The sequence below is a fragment of the Oncorhynchus keta genome, unplaced genomic scaffold, assembly GCF_023373465.1.
Source record: "Oncorhynchus keta strain PuntledgeMale-10-30-2019 unplaced genomic scaffold, Oket_V2 Un_contig_1736_pilon_pilon, whole genome shotgun sequence".
NCBI lineage: Eukaryota > Metazoa > Chordata > Actinopteri > Salmoniformes > Salmonidae > Oncorhynchus > Oncorhynchus keta.
The window spans coordinates 2,642-30,223 of NW_026280409.1; the positions used below are offsets into that span (position 1 = coordinate 2,642).

The window sequence follows — 27,582 nt, forward strand, 5'->3', positions numbered from 1 at the left end:
CGCTGGACGGAGACCTATGTGCGCTGGTCTCCCAAGGGAACCTACCTGGCCACGTTCCACCAGCGAGGCATTGCATTGTGGGGGCGGGAGAAGTTCAAGCAGATCCAACGTTTCAGCCACCAGGAGTGTCTCTGATCGACTTCTCCCCCTGCGAGAGGTAACCAATCGCTAATGAATAATACATGCCTGTCTAGATCACATCTATGAAGCCTTATGGGCGGCAGGTAGCCTAGTGGTTAGGGGGGCAGGTAGACTATGGTTAGAGAGGGAGGGGATATAGGCCTAGTGGTTAGACTGGGGGGCAGGTGTGCTAGTGGTTAGAAGAGGTGGTCTAATCACTGGGAATAGAGGGTGTCTAATCACTGGGTTAGGTGTGCTAGGTCACTGGGAATAGGTGGTTAAGAGGGGGGGCTAGGTAGCCTAAGTGGTTATCACTGGGAATAGGTGCCTAATGGTTGGGAATAGGGTGTGTCTAGTCACTGGGAATAGGGTGGTTAGTCACTGGGGGGTGTGTTAGTCACTGGGCCTAGTGTGTTAAGACTGGGGGTGGTCTAATCAGTGGTTAGGGACCAGGTGTGTCTGGTGGTTGGGAATAGGTGTCTAAGGGGGGAATGGGAATAGGGTGTGTCTAGTCACTGGGAATAGGGATGGTGTGTCTAATCACTGGGAATAGGGTGTGTCTAATCACTGGGAATAGTGTCTAGTCACTGGGAATAGGGGTGTGTCTAGTCACTGGGAATAGTGTGTCTAATCACTGGGAATAGGGTGTGTCTAGTCACTGGGAATAGGGTGTGTCTAGTCACTGGGAAGGGTGTGTCTAGTCACTGGGAATAGGTGTGTCTAATCACTGGGAATAGGGTGTGTCTAGTCACTGGGAATAGGGTGTGTCTAATCACTTATCACTGGGAATAGGGTGTGTCTAGTCACTGGGAATAGGGGTGTCTAGTCACTGGGAATAGGGTGTGTCTAGTCACTGGGAATAGGGTGTGTCTAGTCACTGGGAATAGGTGTGTCTAGTCACTGGGAATAGGGTGTGTCTAGTCACTGGGAATAGGGTGTGTCTAATCACTGGGAATAGGGTGTGTCTAGTCACTGGGAATAGGGTGTGTCTAGTCACTGGGAATAGGGTGTGTGTCACTGGGAATCTAGTCACTGGGAATAGGGTGTGTCTAGTCACTGGGAATAGGGTGTGTCTAGTCACTGGGAATAGGGGTGTCTATCACTGGGAATAGGGTGTGTCTAGTCACTGGGAATAGGGACCAGGTGTGTCTAATCACTGGGAATAGGGTGTGTCTAATCACTGGGAATAGGGTGTGTCTAATCACTGGGAATAGGGTGTGTCTAGTCACTGGGAATAGGGTGTGTCTAATCACTGGGACTAGGGTGTGTCTAATCACTTATCACTGGGAATAGGTGTGTCTAATCACTGGGAATAGGGTGTGTCTAGTCACTGGGAATAGGGTGTGTCTATCACTGGGAATAGGGTGTGTCTAGTCACTGGGAATAGGGTGTGTCTAATCACTGGGAATAGGGTGTGTCTAATCACTGGGAATAGGGACCAGGTGTGTCTAATCACTGGGAATAGGGTGTGTCTAATCACTGGGATAGGGTGTGTCTAATCACTGGGAATAGGGTGTGTCTAATCACTGGGATAGGGTGTGTCTAATCACTGGGAATAGGGTGTGTCTAGTCACTGGGAATAGGGACCAGGTGTGTCTAATCACTGGGAATAGGGTGTGTCTAATCACTGGGAATAGGGTGTGTCTAATCACTGGGAATATGGTGTGTCTATCACTGGGAATAGGGTGTGTCTAATCACTGGGAATAGGGTGTGTCTAGTCACTGGGAATAGGGTGTGTCTAGTCACTGGGAATAGGGGTGTCTAATCACTGGGAATATGGTGTGTCTAGTCACTGTGGTCTAATAGGGTAGGGTGTGTCTAGTCACTGGGAATAGGGTGTGTCTAATCACTGGGAATAGGGTGTGTCTAATCACTGGGAATAGGGGGTGTGTCTAGTCACTGGGAATAGGGTGTGTCTGTCACTAATCACTGGGAATAGGGTGTGTCTAGTCACTAATCACTGGGAATAGGGGTGTGTCTAGTCACTGGGAATAGGGTGTGTCTAGTCACTGGGAATAGGGTGTGTCTAGTCACTGGGAATAGGTGGGTGTGTCTAGTCACTGGGAATAGGGTGTGTCTAGTCACTGGGAATAGGGTGTGTCTAGTCACTGGGAATAGGGGTGTGTCTAGTCACTGGGAATAGGGTGTGTCTAGTCACTGGGAATAGGGTGTGTCTAGTCACTGGGAATAGGGTGTGTCTAGTCACTGGGAATAGGGTGTGTCTAGTCACTGGGAATAGGGTGTGTCTAGTCACTGGGAATAGGGTGTGTCTAGTCACTGGGAATAGGGTGTGTCTAATCACTGGGAATAGGGTGTGTCTAGTCACTGGGAATAGGGTGTGTCTAGTCACTGGGAATAGGGACAGGGTGTGTCTAATCACTGGGAATAGGGAGGGTGTGTCTAATCACTGGGAATAGGGGGGTGTGTCTAATCACTGGGAATAGGGTGTGACTAATCACTGGGAATAGGGAGGGTGTGTCTAGTCACTGGGAATAGGGACCGGGTGTGTCTAATCACTGGGAATAGGGAGGGTGTGTCTAGTCACTGGGAATAGGGTGTGTCTAGTCACTGGGAATAGGGAGGGTGTGTCTAGTCACTGGGAATAGGGACAGGGTGTGTCTAGTCACTGGGAATAGGGTGTGTCTAATCACTGGGAATAGGGTGTGTCTAATCACTGGGAATAGGGACCGGGTGTGTCTAATCACTGGGAATAGGGGGTGTGTCTAATCACTGGGAATAGGGACAGGGTGTGTCTAATCACTGGGAATAGGGTGTGTCTAATCACTGGGAATAGGGTGTGTCTAGTCACTGGGAATAGGGTGTGTCTAATCACTGGGAATAGGGGTGTCTAGTCACTGGGAATAGGGTGTGTCTAGTCACTGGGAATAGGGTGTGTCTAGTCACTGGGAATAGGGTGTGTCTAGTCACTGGGAATAGGGTGTGTCTAGTCACTGGGAATAGGGTGTGTCTAGTCACTGGGAATAGGGTGTGTCTAGTCACTGGGAATAGGGTGTGTCTAGTCACTGGGAATAGGGTGTGTCTAGTCACTGGGAATAGGGTGTGTCTAGTCACTGGGAATAGGGTGTGTCTAGTCACTGGGAATAGGGTGTGTCTAGTCACTGGGAATAGGGTGTGTCTAGTCACTGGGAATAGGGTGTGTCTAGTCACTGGGAATAGGGTGTGTCTAGTCACTGGGAATAGGGTGTGTCTAGTCACTGGGAATAGGGTGTGTCTAGTCACTGGGAATAGGGTGTGTCTAGTCACTGGGAATAGGGTGTGTCTAGTCACTGGGAATAGGGTGTGTCTAGTCACTGGGAATAGGGTGTGTCTAGTCACTGGGAATAGGGTGTGTCTAGTCACTGGGAATAGGGGTGTGTCTAGTCACTGGGAATAGGGTGTGTCTAGTCACTGGGAATAGGGGTGTGTCTAATCACTGGGAATAGGGGGTGTCTAATCACTGGGAATAGGGTGTGTCTAATCACTGGGAATAGGGTGTGTCTAATCACTGGGAATAGGGTGTGACTAATCGCTGGGAATAGGGACAGGGTGTGACTAATCGCTGGGAATAGGGACCGGGTGTGTCTAATCGCTGGGAATAGGGACCGGGTGTCTAATCGCTGGGAATAGGGACCGGGTGTGACTAATCGCTGGGAATAGGGACCGGGTGTGACTAATCGCTGGGAATAGGGACCGGGTGTGTCTAATCGCTGGGAATAGGGACCGGGTGTGACTAATCGCTGGGAATAGGGACAGGGTGTGACTAATCGCTGGGAATAGGGACAGGGTGTGTCTAATCGCTGGGAATAGGGACAGGGTGTGACTAATCGCTGGGAATAGGGACAGGGTGTGACTAATCGCTGGGAATAGGGACAGGGTGTGACTAATCGCTGGGAATAGGGACCGGGTGTGTCTAATCGCTGGGAATAGGGACAGGGTGTGTCTAATCACTGGGAATAGGGACAGGGTGTGTCTAATCACTGGGAATAGGGACAGGGTGTGTCTAATCACTGGGAATAGGGACAGGGTGTGTCTAATCACTGGGACAGGGTGTGTCTAGTCACTGGGAATAGGGACAGGGTGTGACTAATCACTGGGAATAGGGACAGGGTGTGTCTAATCACTGGGAATAGGGACAGGGTGTGTCTAATCACTGGGAATAGGGACAGGGTGTGTCTAATCACTGGGAATAGGGACAGGGTGTGTCTAATCACTGGGAATAGGGACCGGGTGTGTCTAATCACTGGGAATAGGGACCGGGTGTGTCTAATCACTGGGAATAGGGACCGGGTGTGTCTAATCACTGGGAATAGGGAGGGTGTGTCTAATCACTGGGAATAGGGGGTGTGTCTAATCACTGGGAATAGGGACAGGGTGTGTCTAATCACTGGGAATAGGGACAGGGTGTGTCTAATCACTGGGAATAGGGACCGGGTGTGTCTAATCACTGGGAATAGGGACAGGGTGTGTCTAATCACTGGGAATAGGGACAGGGTGTGTTAATCACTGGGAATGGTGTGTCTAATCACTGGGAATAGGGGGGTGTGTCTAATCACTGGGAATAGGGACAGGGTGTGTCTAATCACTGGGAATAGGGTGTGTCTAATCACTGGGAATAGGGACAGGGTGTGTCTAATCACTGGGAATAGGGACAGGGTGTGTCTAATCACTGGGAATAGGGACGGTGTGTCTAATCACTGGGAATAGGGACAGGGTGTGTCTAATCACTGGGAATAGGGACAGGGTGTGTCTAATCACTGGGAATAGGGACAGGGTGTGTCTAATCACTGGGAATAGGGACAGGGTGTGTCTAATCACTGGGAATAGGGACCTGGTGTGTCTAATCACTGGGAATAGGGACAGGGTGTGTCTAATCACTGGGAATAGGGATCACTGGGAATAGGGACCTGGTGTGTCTAATCACTGGGAATAGGGACCGGGTGTGTCTAATCACTGGGAATAGGGACCTGGTGTGTCTAATCACTGGGAATAGGGACCTGGTGTGTCTAATCACTGGGAATAGGGACCTGGTGTGTCTAATCACTGGGAATAGGGACCGGGTGTCTAATCACTGGGAATAGGGACCGGGTGTGTCTAATCACTGGGAATAGGGAACTGGGTGTGACTAATCACTGGGAATACCTTATTTGTGTCTTCACTGGGAATAGGGACCTGGTGTGTCTAATCACTGGGAATAGGGACCTGGTGTGTCTAATCACTGGGAATAGGGACCTGGTGTGTCTCACTGGGAATAGGGACCTGGTGTGTCTAATCACTGGGAATAGGGACCGGGTGTGTCTAATCACTGGGAATAGGGACGGGTGTGACTAATCACTGGGAATAGGGACCTGGGTGTGTCTAGTCACTGGGAATAGGGACCTGGTGTGTGACTAATCACTGGGAATAGGGACCGGGTGTGTCTAATCACTGGGAATAGGGACCGGGTGTGTCTAATCACTGGGAATAGGGACCGGGTGTGTCTAATCACTGGGAATAGGGACAGGTGTACTAATCACTGGGAATAGGGACCTGGTGTGCGTAATGAAAGTCCCGGAGGATCCGTGACGATGGGAAACCGTTCTTCCGATAAAGTCCCTTAATTTGGTGTTTTGTTGACGGTGGTGTGAAAAAACGGCTCTCGGGCGCCCGATCCAGAATCTCCCAGAAGTGTTAATAATAATAATATATGCCATTTAGCAGACGCTTTTATCCAAAGCGACTTACAGTCATGTGCATACATTCCGTATGGGTGGTCCCGGGAATCGAACCTGGCGTTGCAAGCGCCATGCTCTCACTGAGCTACAGAAGGACCTGTAGTCCCTGATTTGGGATCCAGTTACTGAGACTCCCTTTAAAACCCCTGGGTTCCTTTCCTCTTTCAAAGTCTCTGAGATCTCTTCCTTCTAGCCATGCTAGCCAAGATAATGGGACTGGGCATTTTTATACATTACCTTATTTAATTTTTTAATTACCTTTATTTAACCAGGCAAGTCAGTTAAGAACATATTCTTATTTTCAATGACGGCCTAGGAACAGTGGGTTAACTGTCTGTTCAGGGGCACCTCGACAGATTTTACCCTGTCAGCTCGGGGATTTGAACTTGCAACCTTCCGGTTACTAGTCCATCTTCTAACCACTAGGCTACCCTGCCCACCTAAGCATGATGGGATGTTTCGATGTACTTTCTATCCCCCTCGTTGACTCAAGTGTTTCCTTTCTACATCATGGTGAGCCTAGTGTGACTTATAACCTGTCTATGTCATCTGTCTCCTTATGAAGCTACACATAAAGGTGTTATATAATGCTTGCTAGGTACTACGTTCAGTCCGCTGATGGACACTAAGGAGGACCCCAGGCCATCATCATCTGGGACATTCTGACTGGCCATGTCTCAAGTAAGGACTGAACACACCTCTCCTGTTCCTGGTCTCCCATCTTCAAGTAAGGACTGACTACACACCCTCTGTTTTTATGTCTCTATCCTGTTCCTGTCTCTACATCTTCTAGTAGGCCTGACTACCCACCTCTCTGTTTTCATGTCTCTACATCTTCTAGTAAGGCCTGACTACCCACCCCTCTGTTTTCATGTCTCTATCCTGTTCCTGTCTCTACATCTTCTAGTAAGGCCTGACTACCCACCCCTCTGTTTTCATGTCTCTACATCTTCTAGTAAGGCCTGACTACCCACCCCTCTGTTTTCATGTCTCTACATCTTCTAGTAAGGCCTGACTACCCACCTCTCTGTTTTCATGTCTCTATCCTGTTCCTGTCTCTACATCTTCTAGTAAGGCCTGACTACCCACCCCTCTGTTTTCATGTCTCTACATCTTCTAGTAAGGCCTGACTACCCACCCCTCTGTTTTCATGTCTCTACATCTTCTAGTAAGGCCTGACTACCCACCCCTCTGTTTTCATGTCTCTACATCTTCTAGTAAGGCCTGACTACCCACCCCTCTGTTTTCATGTCTCTACATCTTCTAGTAAGGCCTGACTACCACCCCTCTGTTCTAGTAGCCAAGAACTGTAGCAGAACTTGTTTCTCTTGCTTTCTGTCTTGGTTCTCTCCCTAGCTGCAGCGGTCTGTCTTAGTTCTCTTCCTAACTGTCTTGGTTCTCTCCCTAGCTGCAGCGGTCTGTCTTGGTTCTCTCCCTAATTGTCTTGGTTCTCTCCCTAGCTGCAGTGGTCTGTCTTGGTTCTCTCCCTAATTGTCTTGGTTCTCTCCCTAACTGCAGTGGTCTGTCTTGGTTCTCCCCTAACTGTTTTGGTTCTCTCCCCTAGCTGCAGCGTTCTGTCTTGGTTCTCTTCCCTAACTGTCTTGGTTCTCTCCCCTACCTGCAACGGTCTGTCTTGGTTCTCTCCCCTAACTGTCTTGGTTCTCTCCCCTAACTGTCTTGGTTCTCTCCCCTAACTGTCTTGGTTCTCTCCCCTAACTGTCTTGGTTCTCTCCCCTAACTGTCTTGGTTCTCTCCCCTAACTGTCTTGGTTCTCTCCCCTAACTGTCTTGGTTCTCTCCCCTAACTGCAGTGGTCTAACGTGTGTCTGTTTCTCCAGGTGGAGTCACGATGGGAAGTTCTTTGCCAGGATGACCCAGGACACACTGAGCATCTACGAGACCCCAGTAAGTCCCCACACTGAGCATCTACGAGACCCCAGTAAGTCCCCACACTGAGCATCTACGAGACCCCAGTAAGTCCCCACACTGAGCATCTGAGACCCCAGTAAGTCCCCACACTGAGCATCTACGAGACCCCAGTAAGTCCCACACTGAGCATCTACGAGACCCCAGTAAGTCCCCACACTGAGCATCTACGAGACCCCAGTAAGTCCCCACACTGAGCATCTACGAGACCCCAGTAAGTCCCCACACTGAGCATCTACGAGACCCCAGTAAGTCCCCACACTGAGCATCTACGAGACCCCAGTAAGTTAGCATTGACCAGTAGTCCCACACTGAGCATCTATGACCCCAGTAAGTTAGATTGACCAGTATTACTCTGAGCGTCTATGACCCCAGTAAGTTAGATTGACCATTATTACTCTGAGCGTCTGAGACCCCAGTAAGTTAGTTTGACCAGTATTACTCTGAGTGTCTCTGTGTAACAGACTGGTGTGTCCATACTTAATAACATCCTGTTTTCTCCTGTCGTAGTCCATGGGCCTGTTGGATAAGAAGAGTCTGAAGATCAGTGGTATCAAGTAAGTCTTTATCCTGGTGATGTTGACCCTTAGAGACTAGTTAGAGGAATACACCAGGTGATGACATCATAGCGGTGTGTGTATATATTAATCCCCTCCTCCCCTCTGCAGGGACTTCTCCTGGTCCCCAGGTGATGACATCATAGCGTGTGTGTATATACTAATCCCCTCCTCCCCTCTGCAGGGACTTCTCCTGGTCCCCAGGCGATAACATCATAGCGGTGTGTGTATATATAATCCCTCCTCCCCTCTGCAGGGACTTCTCCTGGTCCCCAGGTGATGACATCATAGCGGTGTGTGTGTGTATATATTAATCCCCTCCTCCCCTCTGCAGGGACTTCTCCTGGTCCCCAGGTGGTGACATCATAGCGGTGTGTATATACTAATCCCCTCCTCCCCTCTGCAGGGACTTCTCCTGGTCCCCAGGCGATAACATCATAGCGTTCTGGGTCCCCGAGGACAAAGACATCCCAGCCAGAGTGACTCTGATGCAGCTTCCTCCAGACAGGAGATCAGAGTCAGGAACCTCTTCAATGTGGTGGACTGTAAACTCCACTGGCAGAGACAGGAGACTACCTCTGTGTCAAGGTGGACCGGACACCTAAAGGAACTCAGGTTAGTGAAGGGGGGACAGAGACAGGGAGACTACCTCTGTGTCAAGGTGGACCGGACACCTAAAGGAACTCAGGTTAGTGAAGGGGAGGAGGCAGAGACAGGGAGACTACCTCTGTGTCAAGGTGGACCGGACACCTAAAGGAACTCAGGTTAGTGAAGGGGGGAGGAGAACAGAGACAGGGAGACGACCTCTGTGTCAAGGTGGACCGGACACCTAAAGGAACTCAGGTTAGTGAAGGGGGGAGGAGAACAGAGACAGGGAGACTACCTCTGTGTCAAGGTGGACCGGACACCTAAAGGAACTCAGGTTAGTGAAGGGGGGACAGAGACAGGGAGATGACCTCTGTGTCAAGGTGGACCGGACACCTAAAGGAACTCAGGTTAGTGAAGGGGGGACAGAGACAGGAGACTACCTCTGTGTCAAGGTGGACCGGACACCTAAAGGAACTCCAGGTTAGTGAAGGGGGGACAGAGACAGGGAGACGACCTCTGTGTCAAGGTGGACCGGACACCTAAAGGAACTCAGGTTAGTGAAGGGGGGCAGAGACAGGAGACTACCTCTGTGTCAAGGTGGACCGGACACCTAAAGGAACTCAGGTTAGTGAAGGGGAGGAGAACAGAGGGAGGGAGACGACCTCTGTGTCAAGGTGGACCGGACACAGAGGTAAACCTCATTTACAAGTCTCCTTTCTCTCTCTGTCCTCATCCTGTGTCATTCTCTCATTGTCCTCTCCTTCATCATTCTCTGTCCTCTCCTATCCTCTCGTTCTCTCCTCCTGTTTGTCCTCTCCTCTCGTTCTCTCCTCCTGTCTGTCCTCTCCTCTCGTTCTCTCCTCCTGTCTGTCCTCTCCTCTCGTTCTCTCCTCCTGTCTGTCCTCTCCTCTCGTTCTCTCCTCCTGTCTGTCCTCTCCTCTCGTTCTCTCCTCCTGTCTCTCCTATCCTCTCGTTCTCTCCTCCTGTCTGTCCTCTCCTCTCGTTCTCTCCTCCTGTCTGTCCTCTCTCCTCTCAGAAACAGGTTCTCTCCTCCTGTCTGTCCTCTCCTCACCGTTCTCTCCTCCTGTCTGTCCTCTCCTCTCGTTCTCTCCTCCTGTCTGTCCTCTCCTAAAGGTTCTCCCTCCTCCTGTCTGTCAGAGACAGTTCTCTCCTCTCCTTCTCTCCTCTCCTTCTCTCCTTCTCTCAGGGTGTGGTGACCAACTTTGAGATCTTCAGGATGAGAGAGAAGCAGGTTCCTGTTGACGTGGTGGAGATGAAGGGAGACCCGGAATCTAAAACTGGTCTGACAAGTCACCCCCACTTTGACAAGATGGACAGAACCCCCACTGATAATGTACAGTAACACCACCAGGTGCAGTAACACCACCAGGTGCAGTAACACCACCAGGTGCAGTAACAGCACCAGGTGCAGTAACTCCACCAGGTGCAGTAACTCCACCAGGTGCAGTCTCACCACTAGGTGCGGTAACACCACTAGGTGCAGTAACACCACTAGGTAACACCACTAGGTGCAGTAACTCCCACTGTCCTCACCACTAGGTGCAGTAACACCACTAGGTAACACCACTAGGTGCAGTAACACCACTAGAGTAACACCACTAGGTGCAGTAACACCACTAGGTAACACCACTAGGTGCAGTAACACCACTAGGTAACACCACTAGGTACATTAACACCACCAGGTGCAGATAACACCACTAGGTCCCCCAGTAACACCACTAGGTGCAGTAACACCACTAGGTGCAGTAACACCACTAGGTGCAGTAACACCACCAGGTGCAGTAACACTACCAGGTGCAGTAACACCACTAGGTAACACCACCAGGTATAGTAACACCACCAAGTGCAGTAACACCACTAGGTACAGTAACACCACTAGGTGCAGTAACACCACCAGGTGCAGTAACACCACCAGGTGCAGTAACACCACCAGGTGCAGTAACACCACCAGGTGCAGTAACACCACTAGGTGCAGTAACACCACTAGGTGCAGTAACACCACCAGGTATAGTAACACCACCAGGTGCAGTAACACCACTAGGTGCAGTAACACCACTAGGTGCAGTAACAACACCAGTGTTGTCGTCTCCCTAGCGGAGAGCATCATAGCGTGTGTAGGTGCAGTAACACCACCAGGTGCAGTAACACCACCAGGTATAATAACACCAGTGTTGTCGTCCCTAGCGGAGAGCATCATAGCGTTTGCCTGGGAGCCCAACTCCCAGTAAGTTTGCCGTCCTGCACGGTGAATCTCCCAGAATCAACGCCTCGTTCTACCACGTCAAGAACAACGGGAAGATAGAACTCATCAGTGAGTCCAACCTTTACCTGAGAATATCTCATGACTCTGTAATGTCTATAAGGATGTCTCCTCTCCCCCCTCTCTCTCAGTCCAACCTTTACCTGAGAATATCTCATGACTCTGTAATGTCTATAAGGATGTCTCTCTCTCCCCCTCTCTCTCTGTCCAACCTTTACCTGAGAAATCTCATGACTCTGTAATGTCTATAAGGATCGTTATTCCATCTCTACTGTTGTCAGATGTCGTATTCAGTCCTTTGGCAAACAACACAGTCTGTTACTGTAACATTCTCTCTCCTCCCCCTTCTCTCTCCTCTCCTCCCCCTTCTCTCTCTCTCTCCCCCCTCTCTCCCTCTCCTCCCCCCTCTCTCTCCTCTCCTCCCCCTTCTCTCTCTCCTCTCCTCCCCCCCCTTCTCCCCCTCTCCTCCTCTCCTCCCCCTTCTCTCTCCCTCCTCCTCCCCCTCCCCCCCTCTCTCCCCCTCTCCTCTCCTCTCCCCCTCTCCCTCCCCTCCTCTCCTCCCCCTCTCTCTCTCCCTCTCCTCCCCCTCTCCTCTCCTCTCCTCCCCCCTTCTCTCTCCTCTCCTCCCCCCTCTCTCCTCTCTCCCCCCTCTCTCTCCTCCTCTCCTCCCCCTTCTCTCTCCTCTCCTCCCCCCTTCTCTCCCCCCTCTCTCTCTCCTCCCCCCTTCTCTCTCCCTCCTCCCCCTTCTCTCTCCTCTCCTCCCCCTCCTCTCTCCTCTCTCCTCCTCCCCCCCTCCTCTCTCCCCTCCTCTCCTCTCCCCCCTTCTCTCTCTCCTCTCCTCCCCCCTTCTCTCCCCCTCCTCTCCCCTCCCCTTCTCTCTCCTCTCCCTCCCCCCTCTCTCCCCCTCTCCTCCTCCCTCTCCCCTTCTCTCTCCTCTCCTCCCCCCACCAGAGATGTTCTCTCCTCCCCCCCCTTCTCTCTCCCCCTTCTCCTCTCCCCACCTTGTCTCCCCCCTCTCCTCCCCCCTCCTCTCTCCTCCCCCCTCTCTCCTCTCCCCCCTCCTATCTCCTCCCCCTTCTCTCTCCAGAGATGTTTGACAAGCAGCAGGCCAACAGCATCTTCTGGAGTCCTCAGGGACAGTTCATGGTGCTGGCTGGACTCAGGAGGTGTGTGACCTGTGTGTGTGTGTGTGTGTGTGTGTGTGTGTGTGTGTGTGTGTGTGTGTGTGTGTGTGTGTGTGTGTGAGAGAGATCTCCCCTCCTGTGTTAACCCTGTCCTCTCCTCCAGTATGAACGGGGCCCTGGCGTTTGTGGACACCTCTGACTGCACCATGATGAACATGGTTGACACACTGACATGGCCTCGGGACGTACCTGGTGACCTCTGTGTCCTGGTGGAGTCACAAGGACACCTGACACACACACCTCTGACGTAGAGTGGGACGGGACGATACCTGGTGACCTCTGTGTCCTGGTGGAGTCACAAGGTACACCTGACACACACACACACCTCACACACCTCTGACGTAGAGAGGGACCCTACGGGACGATACCTGGTGACCTCTGTGTCCTGGTGGAGTCACACACACCTGACACACACACCTCACACACACACACACACCTCTGACGTAGAGAGGGACCCTACGGGACGATACCTGGTGACCTCTGTGTCCTGGTGGAGTCACACACACCTGACACACACACCTCACACACACACCTCACACACCTCTGACAGAAGGGACACAGGATACCTGGTGATAAACACCTGTCACACACACACACACACCTGACACAAACACACACCTGACACACACACAGGGAATAAACTCTGATACACACACCTCTCACACACACACCTCTCACACACACACCTGACACACACACACACACACAGGGAATAAACTCCTGCTGTCATGTTTATTTAAATGGAAGATCAACCAAATGAAGGTTGGTTTGTACCACAATAATTAACCGATGATATCAGGCCGCTCTGGGCCGTGATTACAGACAGGGTAGACTAGTGGTTAGAGCGTTGGACTAGTAACCAGCAGGTAGACTAGTGGTTAGAGCGTTGGACTAGTAACCAGCAGGTAGCCTAGTGGTTAGAGCGTTGGACTAGTAACCAGCAGGTAGCCTAGTGGTTAGAGCGTTGGACTAGTAACCAGCAGGTAGACTAGTGGTTAGAGCGTTGGACTAGTAACCAGCAGGTAGCCTAGTGGTTAGAGCGTTGGACTAGTAACCAGCAGGTAGACTAGTGGTTAGAGCGTTGGACTAGTAACCAGCAGGTAGCCTAGTGGTTAGAGCGTTGGACTAGTAACCAGCAGGTAGACTAGTGGTTATAATAATAATAATAATATATGCCATTTAGCAGACGCTTTTATCCAAAGCGACTTACAGTCATGTGTGCATACATTCTACGTATGGGTGGTCCGCGTTGGATAGTAACCAGCACTAGCCTAGTGGTGTTACTAGTAAGCGCCATGCTCTGGACCAACTGAGGTAGCCAGTGGTTAGAGCGTTGGACTAGTAACCAGCAGGTAGCCTAGTGGTTCAGAGCGTTGGACTAGTAACCAGCAGGTAGTCTAGTGGTTAGAGCGTTGGACTAGTAACCAACAGGTAGCCTAGTGGTCAGAGCGTTGGACTAGTAACCAACAGGTAGCCTAGTGGTTAGAGCGTTGGACTAGTAACCAGCAGGTAGACTAGTGGTCAGAGCGTTGGACTAGTAACCAGCAGGTAGCCTAGTGGTTAGAGCGTTGGACTAGTAACCAGCAGGTAGCCTAGTGGTTAGAGCGTTGGACTAGTAACCAGCAGGTAGCCTAGTGGTCAGAGCGTTGGACTAGTAACCAGCAGGTAGCCTAGTGGTCAGAGCGTTGGACTAGTAACCAGCAGGTAGCCTAGTGGTTAGAGCGTTGGACTAGTAACCAGCAGGTAGCCTAGTGGTTAGAGCGTTGGACTAGTAACCAGCAGGTAGCCTAGTGGTTAGAGCGTTGGACTAGTAACCAGCAGGTAGCCTAGTGGTTAGAGCGTTGGACTAGTAACCAGCAGGTAGCCTAGTGGTTAGAGCGTTGGACTAGTAACCAGCAGGTAGCCTAGTGGTTAGAGCGTTGGACTAGTAACCAGCAGGTAGCCTAGTGGTCAGAGCGTTGGACTAGTAACCAGCAGGTAGCCTAGTGGTCAGAGCGTTGGACTAGTAACCAGCAGGTAGCCTAGTGGTTAGAGCGTTGGACTAGTAACCAGCAGGTAGCCTAGTGGTTAGAGCGTTGGACTAGTAACCAGCAGGTAGCCTAGAGATTAGAGCGTTGGACTAGTAACCAGCAGGTAGCCTAGTGGTTAGAGCGTTGGACTAGTAACCAGCAGGTAGCCTAGTGGTTAGAGCGTTGGACTAGTAACCAGCAGGTAGCCTAGTGGTTAGAGCGTTGGACTAGTAACCAGCAGGTAGCCTAGTGGTCAGAGCGTTGGACTAGTAACCAGCAGGTAGCCTAGTGGTCAGAGCGTTGGACTAGTAACCAGCAGGTAGACTAGTGGTTAGAGCGTTGGACTAGTAACCAGCAGGTAGCCTAGTGGTCAGAGCGTTGGACTAGTAACCGACAGACACCTGCGTCTTTTGACACGACGTAAACAAGTCATCTTGATGAAGACAGCAGTGTTTGTGATTACACCCTGATGAAGACAGCAGTGTTTGTGATTACACCCTGATGAAGACAGCAGTGTTTGTGATTACACCCTGATGAAGACAGCAGTGTTTGTGATTACACCCTGATGAAGACAGCAGTGTTTGTGATTACACCCTGATGAAGACAGCAGTGTTTGTGATTACACCCTGATGAAGACAGCAGTGTCTGTGATTACACCCTGATGAAGACAGCAGTGTTTGTGATTACACCCTGATGAAGACAGCAGTGTTTGTGATTACACCCTGATGAAGACAGCAGTGTTTGTGATTACACCCTGATGAAGACAGCAGTGTTTGTGATTACACCCTGATGAAGACAGCAGTGTTTGTGATTACACCCTGATGAAGACAGCAGTGTTTGTGATTACACCCTGATGAAGACAGCAGTGTTTGTGATTACACCCTGATGAAGACAGCAGTGTCTGTGATTACACCCTGATGAAGACAGCAGTGTCTGTGATTACACCCTGATGAAGACAGCAGTGTCTGTGATTACACCCTGATGAAGACAGCAGTGTTTGTGATTACACCCTGATGAAGACAGCAGTGTTTGATGATTACACCCTGATGAAGACAGCAGTGTTTGATTTGATTACACCCTGATGAAGACTGCAGTGTTTGTGATTTTGCCTGATGAAGACTGCAGTGTTTGTGTTTACACCCTGATGAAGACAGCAGTGTTTGTGATTACACCCTGATGAAGGTGACTGAGCCAGCACCTGTTTGTGATTACACCCTGATGAAGACAGCCTTTGTGATTACTCCCCTAGCCAGCACCTCTCCTAAACAGGTGTTTGTGATTAGCCACACCTCTGAAACAGCAGTGTTTGTGATTACACACCTGATGAAGACAGCAGTGTTGTGATTACACACCTGATGAAGACAGCAGTGTTTGTGATTACTCTCCTAAATGAAGACAGCAGTGTTTGTGATTACACCCTGATGAAGACAGCAGTGTTTAAACAGGTGATTACTCCTGATGAAGACAGCAGTCTCCTTAACAGGTGTTCTACTCCCCTGATGAAGACAACAGTGTTTGTGATTACACCCTGATGAAGACAGCAGTGTTTGTGATTAGCACCCTGATGAAGACAGCAGTGTCTGCTGATTACCTCTCCTAATGAAGACAGCAGTGTCTAGTGTACCTCTCCTAAACAGGTGTTCTACTCCCTAGCCAGCACCTCTCCTTAACAGGTGTTTCCTCCCTAGCCAGCACCTTCCTAAACAGGTGTTCTACTCCACTAGCCAGCACCTCTTAAATACAGGTGTTCTCTGCTAGCCAGCACTTTCCTAAACAGGTGACTGTAAGAAGGTCTCTATAAACATTTGTTCTGACTCTGCTAGCCAGCACCTCTCCTAAACAGGTGTTCTTTTTTGCTAGCCAGCACCTCTCCTAAACAGGTGTTCTACTCTGCTAGCCAGCACCTCTCCTAAACAGGTGTTCTACTCTGCTAGCCAGCACCTCTCCTAAACAGGTGTTCTACTCCGCTAGCCAGCACCTCTCCTAAACAGGTGTTCTACTCCGCTAGCCAGCACCTCTCCTAAACAGGTGTTCTACTCCGCTAGCCAGCACCTCTCCTAAACAGGTGTTCTACTGCTAGCCAGCACCTCTCCTAAACAGGTGTTCTACTCCCCTAGCCAGCACCTCTCCTAAACAGGTGTTCTACTCCCTAGCCAGCACCTCTCCTAAACAGGTGTTCTACTCCCTAGCCAGCACCTCTCCTAAACAGGTGTTCTCCTCCCTAGCCAGTACCTCTCCTAAACAGGTGTTCTACTCCCCTAGCCAGCACCTCTCCTAACAGGTGTTCTCTCCCCTAGCCAGCACCTCTCCTAAACAGGTGTTCTACTCCGCTAGCCAGCACCTCTCCTAAACAGGTGTTCTACTCTGCTAGCCAGCACCTCTCCTAAACAGGTGTTCTACTCCGCTAGCCAGCACCTCTCCTAAACAGGTGTTCTACTCCTGCTAGCCAGCACCTCTCCTAAACAGGTGTTCTACTCCCCTAGCCAGCACCTCTCCTAAACAGGTGTTCTCCTCCCCTAGCCAGCACCTCTCCTAAACAGGTGTTCTACTCCACTAGCCAGCACCTCTCCTAAACAGGTGTTCTCCTCCGCTAGCCAGCACCTCTCCTAAACAGGTGTTCTACTCCCTAGCCAGCACCTCTCTCCTAAACAGGTGTTCTACTCCGCTAGCCAGCACCTCTCCTAAACAGGTGTTCTACTCCGCTAGCCAGCACCTCTCCTAAACAGGTGTTCTACTCTGCTAGCCAGCACCTCTCCTAAACAGGTGTTCTACTCTGCTAGCCAGCACCTCTCCTAAACAGGTGTTCTACTCTGCTAGCCAGCACCTCTCCTAAACAGGTGTTCTACTCCGCTAGCCAGCACCTCTCCTAAACAGGTGTTCTACTCTGCTAGCCAGCACCTCTCCTAAACAGGTGTTCTACTCCGCTAGCCAGCACCTCTCCTAAACAGGTGTTCTACTCCGCTAGCCAGCACCTCTCCTAAACAGGTGTTCTACTCCGCTAGCCAGCACCTCTCCTAAACAGGTGTTCTACTCCGCTAGCCAGCACCTCTCCTAAACAGGTGTTCTACTCCGCTAGCCAGCACCTCTCCTAAACAGGTGTTCTACTCCGCTAGCCAGCACCTCTCCTAAACAGGTGTTCTACTCCCTAGCCAGCACCTCTCCTAAACAGGTGTTCTACTCCCTAGCCTCACCTCTCCTAAACAGGTGTTCTCTCCCCTAGCCAGCACCTCTCCTAAACAGGTGTTCTACTCCGCTAGCCAGCACCTCTCCTAAACAGGTGTTCTAAACAGGTGTTCTCCGCTAGCCAGCACCTCTCCTAAACAGGTGTTCTACTCTGCTAGCCAGCACCTCTCCTAAACAGGTGTTCTACTCCGCTAGCCAGCACCTCTCCTAAACAGGTGTTCTACTCCGCTAGCCAGCACCTCTCCTAAACAGGTGTTCTACTCCCTAGCCAGCACCTCTCCTAAACAGGTGTTCTACTCCCCTAGCCAGCACCTCTCCTAAACAGGTGTTCTACTCCGCTAGCCAGCACCTCTCCTAAACTAGCCAGCACCTCTCCTAAACAGGTGTTCTACTCCGCTAGCCAGCACCTCTCCTAAACAGGTGTTCTACTCCGCTAGCCAGCACCTCTCCTAAACAGGTGTTCTACTCTGCTAGCCAGCACCTCTCCTAAACAGGTGTTCTACTCCGCTAGCCAGCACCTCTCCTAAACAGGTGTTCTACTCTGCTAGCCAGCACCTCTCCTAAACAGGTGTTCTACTCCCTAGCCAGCACCTCTCCTAAACAGGTGTTCTACTCTGCTAGCCAGCACCTCTCCTAAACAGGTGTTCTACTCCCCTAGCCAGCACCTCTCCTAAACAGGTGTTCTACTCTGCTAGCCAGCACCTCTCCTAAACAGGTGTTCTACTCCCCTAGCCAGCACCTCTCCTAAACAGGTGTTCTACTCTGCTAGCCAGCACCTCTCCTAAACAGGTGTTCTACTCCCCTAGCCAGCACCTCTCCTAAACAGGTGTTCTACTCCGCTAGCCAGCACCTCTCCTAAACAGGTGTTCTACTCCGCTAGCCAGCACCTCTCCTAAACAGGTGTTCTACTCCGCTAGCCAGCACCTCTCCTAAACAGGTGTTCTACTCCGCTAGCCAGCACCTCTCCTAAACAGGTGTTCTACTCCGCTAGCCAGCACCTCTCCTAAACAGGTGTTCTACTCCCCTAGCCAGCACCTCTCCTAAACAGGTGTTCTACTCCGCTAGCCAGCACCTCTCCTAAACAGGTGTTCTACTCCCTAGCCAGCACCTCTCCTAAACAGGTGTTCTACTCCCCTAGCCAGCACCTCTCCTAAACAGGTGTTCTACTCCCCTAGCCAGCACCTCTCCTAAACAGGTGTTCTACTCCCCTAGCCAGCACCTCTCCTAAACAGGTGTTCTACTCCCCTAGCCAGCACCTCTCCTAAACAGGTGTTCTACTCCCCTAGCCAGCACCTCTCCTAAACAGGTGTTCTACTCCCCTAGCCAGCACCTCTCCTAAACAGGTGTTCTACTCTGCTAGCCAGCACCTCTCCTAAACAGGTGTTCTACTCTGCTAGCCAGCACCTCTCCTAAACAGGTGTTCTACTCCCCTAGCCAGCACCTCTCCTAAACAGGTGTTCTACTCTGCTAGCCAGCACCTCTCCTAAACAGGTGTTCTACTCCCCTAGCCAGCACCTCTCCTAAACAGGTGTTCTACTCTGCTAGCCAGCACCTCTCCTAAACAGGTGTTCTACTCTGCTAGCCAGCACCTCTCCTAAACAGGTGTTCTCCTAGCCAGCACCTCTCCTAAACAGGTGTTCTACTCCGCTAGCCAGCACCTCTCCTAAACAGGTGTTCTCCTCCCTAGCCAGCACCTCTCCTAAACAGGTGTTCTACTCCGCTAGCCAGCACCTCTCCTAAACAGGTGTTCTACTCGCTAGCCAGCACCTCTCCTAAACAGGTGTTCTACTCCGCTAGCCAGCACCTCTCCTATACAGGTGTTCTACTCCGCTAGCCAGCACCTCTCCTAAACAGGTGTTCTCTAGCCAGCACCTCCCTACTCTGCTAGCCAGCACCTCTCCTATACAGGTGTTCTACTCCTGCTAGCCAGCACCTCCCTAAACAGGTGTTCTACTCTGCTAGCCAGCACCTCTCCTAAACAGGTGTTCTACTCCCTAGCCAGCACCTCTCCTAAACAGGTGTTCTCCTCCCCTAGCCAGCACCTCTCCTAAACAGGTGTTCTACTCCACTAGCCAGCACCTCTCCTATACAGGTGTTCTACTCCGCTAGCCAGCACCTCTCCTAAACAGGTGTTCTCCTCCCTAGCCAGCACCTCTCCTAAACAGGTGTTCTACTCCGCTAGCCAGCACCTCTCCTAAACAGGTGTTCTACTCCGCTAGCCAGCACCTCTCCTAAACAGGTGTTCTACTCTGCTAGCCAGCACCTCTCCTAAACAGGTGTTCTACTCCCTAGCCAGCACCTCTCCTATACAGGTGTTCTACTCCGCTAGCCAGCACCTCTCCTAAACAGGTGTTCTACTCTGCTAGCCAGCACCTCTCCTAAACAGGTGTTCTCCCCTAGCCAGCACCTCTCCTAAACAGGTGTTCTACTCTGCTAGCCAGCACCTCTCCTAAACAGGTGTTCTACTCCCTAGCCAGCACCTCTCCTAAACAGGTGTTCTACTCTGCTAGCCAGCACCTCTCCTAAACAGGTGTTCTACTCCCCTAGCCAGCACCTCTCCTAAACAGGTGTTCTACTCTGCTAGCCAGCACCTCTCCTAAACAGGTGTTCTCCTCCCCTAGCCAGCACCTCTCCTAAACAGGTGTTCTACTCCGCTAGCCAGCACCTCTCCTAAACAGGTGTTCTACTCGCTAGCCAGCACCTCTCCTAAACAGGTGTTCTACTCCGCTAGCCAGCACCTCTCCTAAACAGGTGTTCTACTCCCTAGCCAGCACCTCTCCTAAACAGGTGTTCTACTCCGCTAGCCAGCACCTCTCCTAAACAGGTGTTCTACTCCGCTAGCCAGCACCTCTCCTAAACAGGTGTTCTACTCCCTAGCCAGCACCTCATCTAAACAGGTGTTCTACTCTGCTAGCCAGCACCTCTCCTAACCAGGTGTTCTACTCTGCTAGCCAGCACCTCTCCTAAACAGGTGTTCTACTCTGCTAGCCAGCACCTCTCCTAAACAGGTGTTCTACTCCCCTAGCCAGCACCTCTCCTAAACAGGTGTTCTACTCTGCTAGCCAGCACCTCTCCTAAACAGGTGTTCTACTCCCTAGCCAGCACCTCTCCTAACCAGGTGTTCTACTCTGCTAGCCAGCACCTCTCCTAAACAGGTGTTCTACTCCGCTAGCCAGCACCTCATCTAAACAGGTGTTCTACTCCCCTAGCCAGCACCTCTCCTAAACAGGTGTTCTACTCTGCTAGCCAGCACCTCATCTAAACAGGTGTTCTACTCCCCTAGCCAGCACCTCTCCTAAACAGGTGTTCTACTCTGCTAGCCAGCACCTCTCCTAAACAGGTGTTCTAATCCCTAGCCAGCACCTCTCCTAAACAGGTGTTCTACTCCCCTAGCCAGCACCTCTCCTAAACAGGTGTTCTACTCCGCTAGCCAGCACCTCACCTAAACAGGTGTTCTACAGTGTGTTATTATCTGAGCCATACCAAGTGTGTTATTATCTGAGCCATACCAAGTGTGTTTTAAAAAAAGGGGTTGTCTCTCCCGTCAGGTGGACAATGCCTATTGGCTGTGGACCTTCCAGGGGCGTCTCCTCCAGAAGAACAACAAGGACCGTTTCTGTCAGCTACTCTGGAGACCTCGGCCTGCTACCCTGCTCACACAGGACTCCATCAAGGTAGGTATCTGTGTGTGTGTGTGTCCAGTGTTTATAAAGGGTATTTACTCTGTCATCAAGGTTGTTTTAAACCAATAGAATCCAAAACTCGTTCAGTGTCTGGACAAGTAGTGACTTCTGTCTAAACTTCTGTGTGTCGAAAGAGTTTTGTTGTAATGTGTCTGACTGCGTATATATAACATCAGCTAAGCTTGCACCCTTGATGGTCTTGGTGCTACTGTAACATCAGCTTAGACAGGACCCTGACAGTCTTGTTGCTACTATAACATCAGCTTAGCCGGGACCCTTGGTGGTCTTGTTGCTACTATAACATGGGCTTAGCCGGGACCCTTGATGGTCTTGTTGCTACTATAACATGGGCTTAGCCGGGACCCTTGATGGTCTTGGTGCTACTATAACATGGGCTTAGCCGGGACCCTGACAGTCTTGTTGCTACTATAACATGGGCTTAGCTGGGACCCTTGATGGTCTTGTTGCTACTATAACATGGGCTTAGCCGACCCTTGATGGTCTTGTTGCTACTATAACATGGGCTTAGCCGGGACCCTTGCCGGTCTTGTTGCTACTATAACATGGGCTTAGCCGGGACCCTTGGTGTTGACAGTCTTGTTGCTATTATAACATGGGCTTAGCCGGGACCCTTGATGGTCTTGGTGCTACTATAACATGGGCTTAGCCGGGACCCTTGATCAAATCAAATTTATTTATATAGCCCTTCGTACATCAGCTGATATCTCAAAGTGCTGTACAGAAACCCAGCCTAAAACCCCAAACAGCAAACAATGCAGATGTAAAAGCACGGTGGCTAGGAAAAACTCCCTAGAAAGGCCAAAACCTAGGAAGAAACCTAGAGAGGAACCGGGCTATGTGGGGTGGCCAGTCCTCTTCTGGCTGTGCCGGGTAGAGATTATAACAGAACATGACCAAGATGTTCAAATGTTCATAAATGACCAGCATGGTCGAATAATAATAAGGCAGAACAGTTGAAACTGGAGCAGCAGCACAGTCAGGTGGACTGGGGACAGCAAGGAGCCATCATGTCAGGTAGTCCTGGGGCACGGTCCTAGGGCTCAGGTCCTCCGAGAGAGAGAAAGAAAGAGAGAATTAGAGAGCATATGTGGGGTGGCCAGTCCTCTTCTGGCTGTGCCGGGTGGAGATTATAACAGAACGTGGCCAAGATGTTCAAATGTTCATAAATGACCAGCATGGTTGAATAATAGTAAGGCAGAACAGTTGAAACTGGAGCAGGAGCATGGCCAGGTGGACTGGGGACAGCAAGGAGTCCTCATGTCATGATGGTCTTGTTGCTACTATAACATGGGCTTAGCCGGGACCCTTGCCGGTCTTGTTGCTACTATAACATGGTTTTAGCCGGGACCCTTGATGGTCTCGTTGCTACTATAACATGGGCTTAGCCGGGACCCTTGGTGGTCTTGTTGCTACTATAACATGGGCTTAGCCGACCCTTGGTGGTCTTGTTGCTACTATAACATGGGCTTAGCCGGGACCCTTGGCGGTCTTGTTGCTACTATAACATGGGCTTAGCCGGGACCCTTGATGGTCTCGTTGCTACTATAACATGGGCTTAGCCGGGACCCTTGGTGGTCTTGTTGCTACTATAACATGGGCTTAGCCGGAACCCTGACAGTCTTGTTGCTACTATAACATGGGCTTAGCCGGGACCCTTGATGGTCTTGTTGCTACTATAACATGGGCTTAGCCGGGACCCTTGATGGTCTTGTTGCTACTATAACATGGGCTTAGCTGGGACCCTTGATGGTCTTGTTGCTACTATAACATGGGCTTAGCTGGGACCCTTGATGGTCTTGTTGCTACTATAACATGGGCTTAGCTGGGACCCTTGATGGTCTTGTTGCTACTATAACATGGGCTTAGCCGGGACCCTGACAGTCTTGTTGCTACTATAACATGGGCTTAGCCGGGACCCTGACAGTCTTGTTGCTACTATAACATGGGCTTAGCCGGGACCCTTGGTGGTCTTGTTGCTACTATAACATGGGCTTAGCCGGGACCCTGACAGTCTTGTTGCTACTATAACATGGGCTTAGCCGGGACCCTGACAGTCTTGTTGCTACTATAACATGGGCTTAGCCGGGACCCTGACAGTCTTGTTGCTACTATAACATGGGCTTAGCCGGGACCCTGACAGTCTTGTTGCTACTATAACATGGGCTTAGCCGGGACCCTTGGTGGTCTTGTTGCTACTATAACATGGGCTTAGCCGGGACCCTTGGTGGTCTTGTTGCTACTATAACATGGGCTTAGCCGGGACCCTTGGTGGTCTTGTTGCTACTATAACATGGGCTTAGCCGGGACCCTGACAGTCTTGTTGCTACTATAACATGGGCTTAGCCGGGACCCTTGGTGGTCTTGTTGCTACTATAACATGGGCTTAGCCGGGACCCTTGGTGGTCTTGTTGCTACTATAACATGGGCTTAGCCGGGACCCTGACAGTCTTGTTGCTACTATAACATGGGCTTAGCCGGGACCCTTGGTGGTCTTGTTGCTACTATAACATGGGCTTAGCCGGGACCCTTGGTGGTCTTGTTGCTACTATAACATGGGCTTAGCCGGGACCCTTGGTGGTCTTGTTGCTACTATAACATGGGCTTAGCCGGGACCCTTGGTGGTCTTGTTGCTACTATAACATGGGCTTAGCCGGGACCCTTGGTGGTCTTGTTGCTACTATAACATGGGCTTAGCCGGGACCCTTGGTGGTCTTGTTGCTACTATAACATGGGCTTAGCCGGGACCCTTGGTGGTCTTGTTGCTACTATAACATGGGCTTAGCCGGGACCCTTGGTGGTCTTGTTGCTACTATAACATGGGCTTAGCCGGGACCCTTGGTGGTCTTGTTGCTACTATAACATGGGCTTAGCCGGGACCCTTGATGGTCTTGTTGCTACTATAACATGGGCTTAGCCGGGACCCTTGATGGTCTTGTTGCTACTATAACATGGGCTTAGCCGGGACCCTGACAGTCTTGTTGCTACTATAACATGGGCTTAGCTGGGACCCTTGGTGGTCTTGTTGCTACTATAACATGGGCTTAGCCGGGACCCTGACAGTCTTGTTGCTACTATAACATGGGCTTAGCCGGGACCCTGACAGTCTTGTTGCTACTATAACATGGGCTTAGCCGGGACCCTTGGTGGTCTTGTTGCTACTATAACATGGGCTTAGCCGGGACCCTTGGTGGTCTTGTTGCTACTATAACATGGGCTTAGCTGGGACCCTTGATGGTCTTGTTGCTACTATAACATGGGCTTAGCTGGGACCCTGACAGTCTTGTTGCTACTATAACATGGGCTTAGCCGGGACCCTGACAGTCTTGTTGCTACTATAACATGGGCTTAGCCGGGACCCTTGATGGTCTTGTTGCTACTATAACATGGGCTTAGCCGGGACCCTTGATGGTCTTGTTGCTACTATAACATGGGCTTAGCCGGGACCCTTGATGGTCTTGTTGCTACTATAACATGGGCTTAGCCGGGACCCTGACAGTCTTGTTGCTACTATAACATGGGCTTAGCCGGGACCCTTGATGGTCTTGTTGCTACTATAACATGGGCTTAGCCCTTAGCGTGTAACGTGTTTTTCTTCTTGTGTTTTGACCCGTGTTCCCCAGGTGATAAAGAAGGACCTGAAGAAGTACTCTAAGATCTTTGAGCAGAAGGATCGTCTGAGCCAGTCGAAGGCCTCCAGGGAGCTGGTGGACAAGAGGAGGAGCATGATGGAGGACTACCGTACCTACCGGGAGGCTGCCCTGCAGCAGCACCACGAACAGAAGACTGCCCGCCTGCAGCTCCGAGGAGGTACGTAGATAACCCCCCCCGCAGCTCTGAGGAGGTACGTAGATACCCCCCCCGCAGCTCTGAGGAGGTACGTAGATACCCCCCCCGCAGCTCCGGGGAGGTACGTAGATAAACCCCCCCCCTGATCTATGGCGGCCCAGACTCCAACTGTCTCACGCTACAGAAACAGGGAGATGGGCCGTTCTGGCTTGGGGACCAGGCTTACTAAGCTTGACCCCTGACCTCTCTCTGTCTCTAGGAGTGGACACTGACGAGCTGGACAGTAACACAGATGACTGGGAGGAGGAGACCATTGAGTTTTTTATCAACGAAGAAATCATTCCCCTCGGAGAGTAGTCCCCTTCGCAGGTAACACCCAAACACACACTACTACACACACACACTACACGCACTACACACACACGCACTACTACTCACACACACACCACACTACCCACACACACTCACTACACACACACTCACTACACACACACTCACTACACACACACAGACACTACCCACACACACGCACTACCCACACACACGCACTACACACACACTCACTACACACACACTCACTACACACACACAGACACTACCCACACACACGCACTACCCACACACACGCACTACCCAAACACACGTACTACCCAAACACACGTACTACCCAAACACACGTACTACCCAAACACACGTACTACCCAAACACACGCACTACCCAAACACACACTCACTACCCAAACACACACTCACTACCCAAACACACACTCACTACCCAAACACACACTCACTACCCAAACACACACTCACTACCCAAACACACACTCACTACCCAAACACACACTCACTACCCAAACACACACTCACTACCCAAACACACACTCACTACCCAAACACACACTCACACTACCCACACACACTCACACTACCCACACACACTCACACTACCTACACACACTCACACACACACACACTCACACTCACACTACCTACACACACTCACACACTCACACACACACTACCTACACACTGCCTACACACACACACACACACACTCACTACCCAAACACACACTCACTACCCAAACACACACTCACTACCCAAACACACACACTCACACTACCTACTCACACTACCTACACACACTCACACTACCTACACACACTCACACACACACACACACTCACACTACCTACACACTGCCTACACACACACACACACACACACTGCCTACACACACACACACACACACACACACACACACACACTGCCTACACACACACACTACCTACACACACACACTGCCTACACACACACACACTAACTGGCTGTGGTTTTGATTTGTCTCTCACCCCCCTTTCTCTCCAGGTCCATTTTTGCGTGGGGACTAGAGGGGGGAGGGGGGCATTGCCTTGTCGACTGGAGGAGGGAAAACTACGCTGAGCGACTACAGCAAGCTAACAACTGAGGGAGGAGGGAGGAAACCAACTTTTAAACTCTTAATTTTTTATTCATCACCTTGGTCTTTTTCTGCCACTTTTTGAAATAGAACGATACTGTTTTTTTTTCTCATAATCTATCCTCGCTCACTCACTCTCTATCCTTATCTTGACTACACACCCCCCTTGCAGTCTTTAACCGTCGTTACCGTGGCAACGGTCACACCTTACCATAACGAGACGGAGACCACCACCACCGGGAGGGATGAGGACTGGGTGTGTGACGTGGCAGTGTGTGTGTGAGGCTAGAGAGGGTGTTCTCCTGATGACCAAACGTTCAAGGCTGTGTTGCAGTAGTAGTAGTAGTAGTGTGTTGAAGTGGCGTTATCCTCCTCCGTTTAGACTACCTGACGTTGTTGTTGTTGTTGTTGTTGTTGTCATACTAGACCACAACTATCACATGATCTTCCACGGCAATAAAGATAAACGTCATACAAATCATCCTCTCTTTCTTGTCTGTGGTTTTTACATGTTGCTTAATAAGGTTGTTTTTATATATTTATTCATGTGTTGAAAGTGTTTTTATATATTTATTAATGTGTTGAAAGTGTTTTATATATTTATTAATGTGTTGAAAGTGTTTTATATATTTATTAATGTGTTGAAAGTGTTTTATATATTTATTAATGTGTTGAAAGTGTTTTATATTTTCTCTATTTAGCCAGACGTTCATTAACTGGTGTCCTGTCTTCACGGTAAATTGTTTGTGTTCCTCATCAATCTTCACACAATACCCCATAATGACATCACAATACCCCATAATAACAACGTAAAATAGATTTAGGAAGCGTCACCTCTTTCATATGAGCTCCTGTACGTTGAGAACGCTTTGCTCTGCGCCTGCGCACTCACTTTCCACTGTCTGTTAATTGATTTGAGTGGTAGTTAGAGCGTCACGAGGTATTTGGTTCTCTGTCCGTTCTCTTTTTCTGTAGCCCGTTGCGTTTTCTTATTGCGGCACGCCCTCGCAATGTCCTATCATCCCACATGCATCACACTTTTCGCGTTTGAATTTACAGTCAAGACGCTCTGTG

General features: G+C 50.6%; 4 long non-coding RNA genes and 1 pseudogene across 19 annotated transcripts; 4 read left to right on the plus strand and 1 right to left on the minus strand.

The window, feature by feature from the left end:
• On the plus strand, positions 1-26,989 carry LOC127919680 (eukaryotic translation initiation factor 3 subunit B-like; annotated as a pseudogene).
• On the plus strand, positions 10,243-11,097 carry LOC127919683 (uncharacterized). Its single transcript, XR_008103740.1, has 3 exons — positions 10,243-10,274; positions 10,803-10,964; positions 11,042-11,097. It is a non-coding gene; the product is annotated as an uncharacterized LOC127919683 (long non-coding RNA).
• LOC127919681 (uncharacterized) lies at positions 12,958-15,381 on the plus strand. 15 transcript variants are annotated; one of them, XR_008103731.1, is made up of 4 exons: positions 12,958-13,272; positions 13,312-13,389; positions 13,429-13,467; positions 13,838-15,381. It is a non-coding gene; the product is annotated as an uncharacterized LOC127919681 (long non-coding RNA). The 15 variants fall into 15 exon arrangements; XR_008103724.1 differs by having other exon boundaries at positions 12,958-13,467; positions 13,838-14,656; positions 14,735-15,381; XR_008103725.1 differs by having other exon boundaries at positions 12,958-13,467; positions 13,838-14,461; positions 14,501-15,381.
• LOC127919682 (uncharacterized) lies at positions 16,237-20,776 on the minus strand. The gene is made up of 10 exons (XR_008103739.1): positions 20,665-20,776; positions 20,518-20,591; positions 20,114-20,187; positions 19,565-19,675; positions 18,927-19,074; positions 18,668-18,889; positions 18,410-18,631; positions 18,151-18,335; positions 16,830-16,903; positions 16,237-16,428 (listed from the first exon to the last, which is right to left on the minus strand). It is a non-coding gene; the product is annotated as an uncharacterized LOC127919682 (long non-coding RNA).
• LOC127919684 (uncharacterized) lies at positions 18,246-20,896 on the plus strand. Of its 2 annotated transcripts, none has more exons than XR_008103742.1 (3): positions 18,246-18,385; positions 20,494-20,641; positions 20,826-20,896. It is a non-coding gene; the product is annotated as an uncharacterized LOC127919684 (long non-coding RNA). The 2 variants fall into 2 exon arrangements; XR_008103741.1 differs by lacking the exon at positions 20,826-20,896 and adding an exon at positions 20,752-20,805.
• Positions 26,990-27,582: the final 593 nt, after the last annotated feature.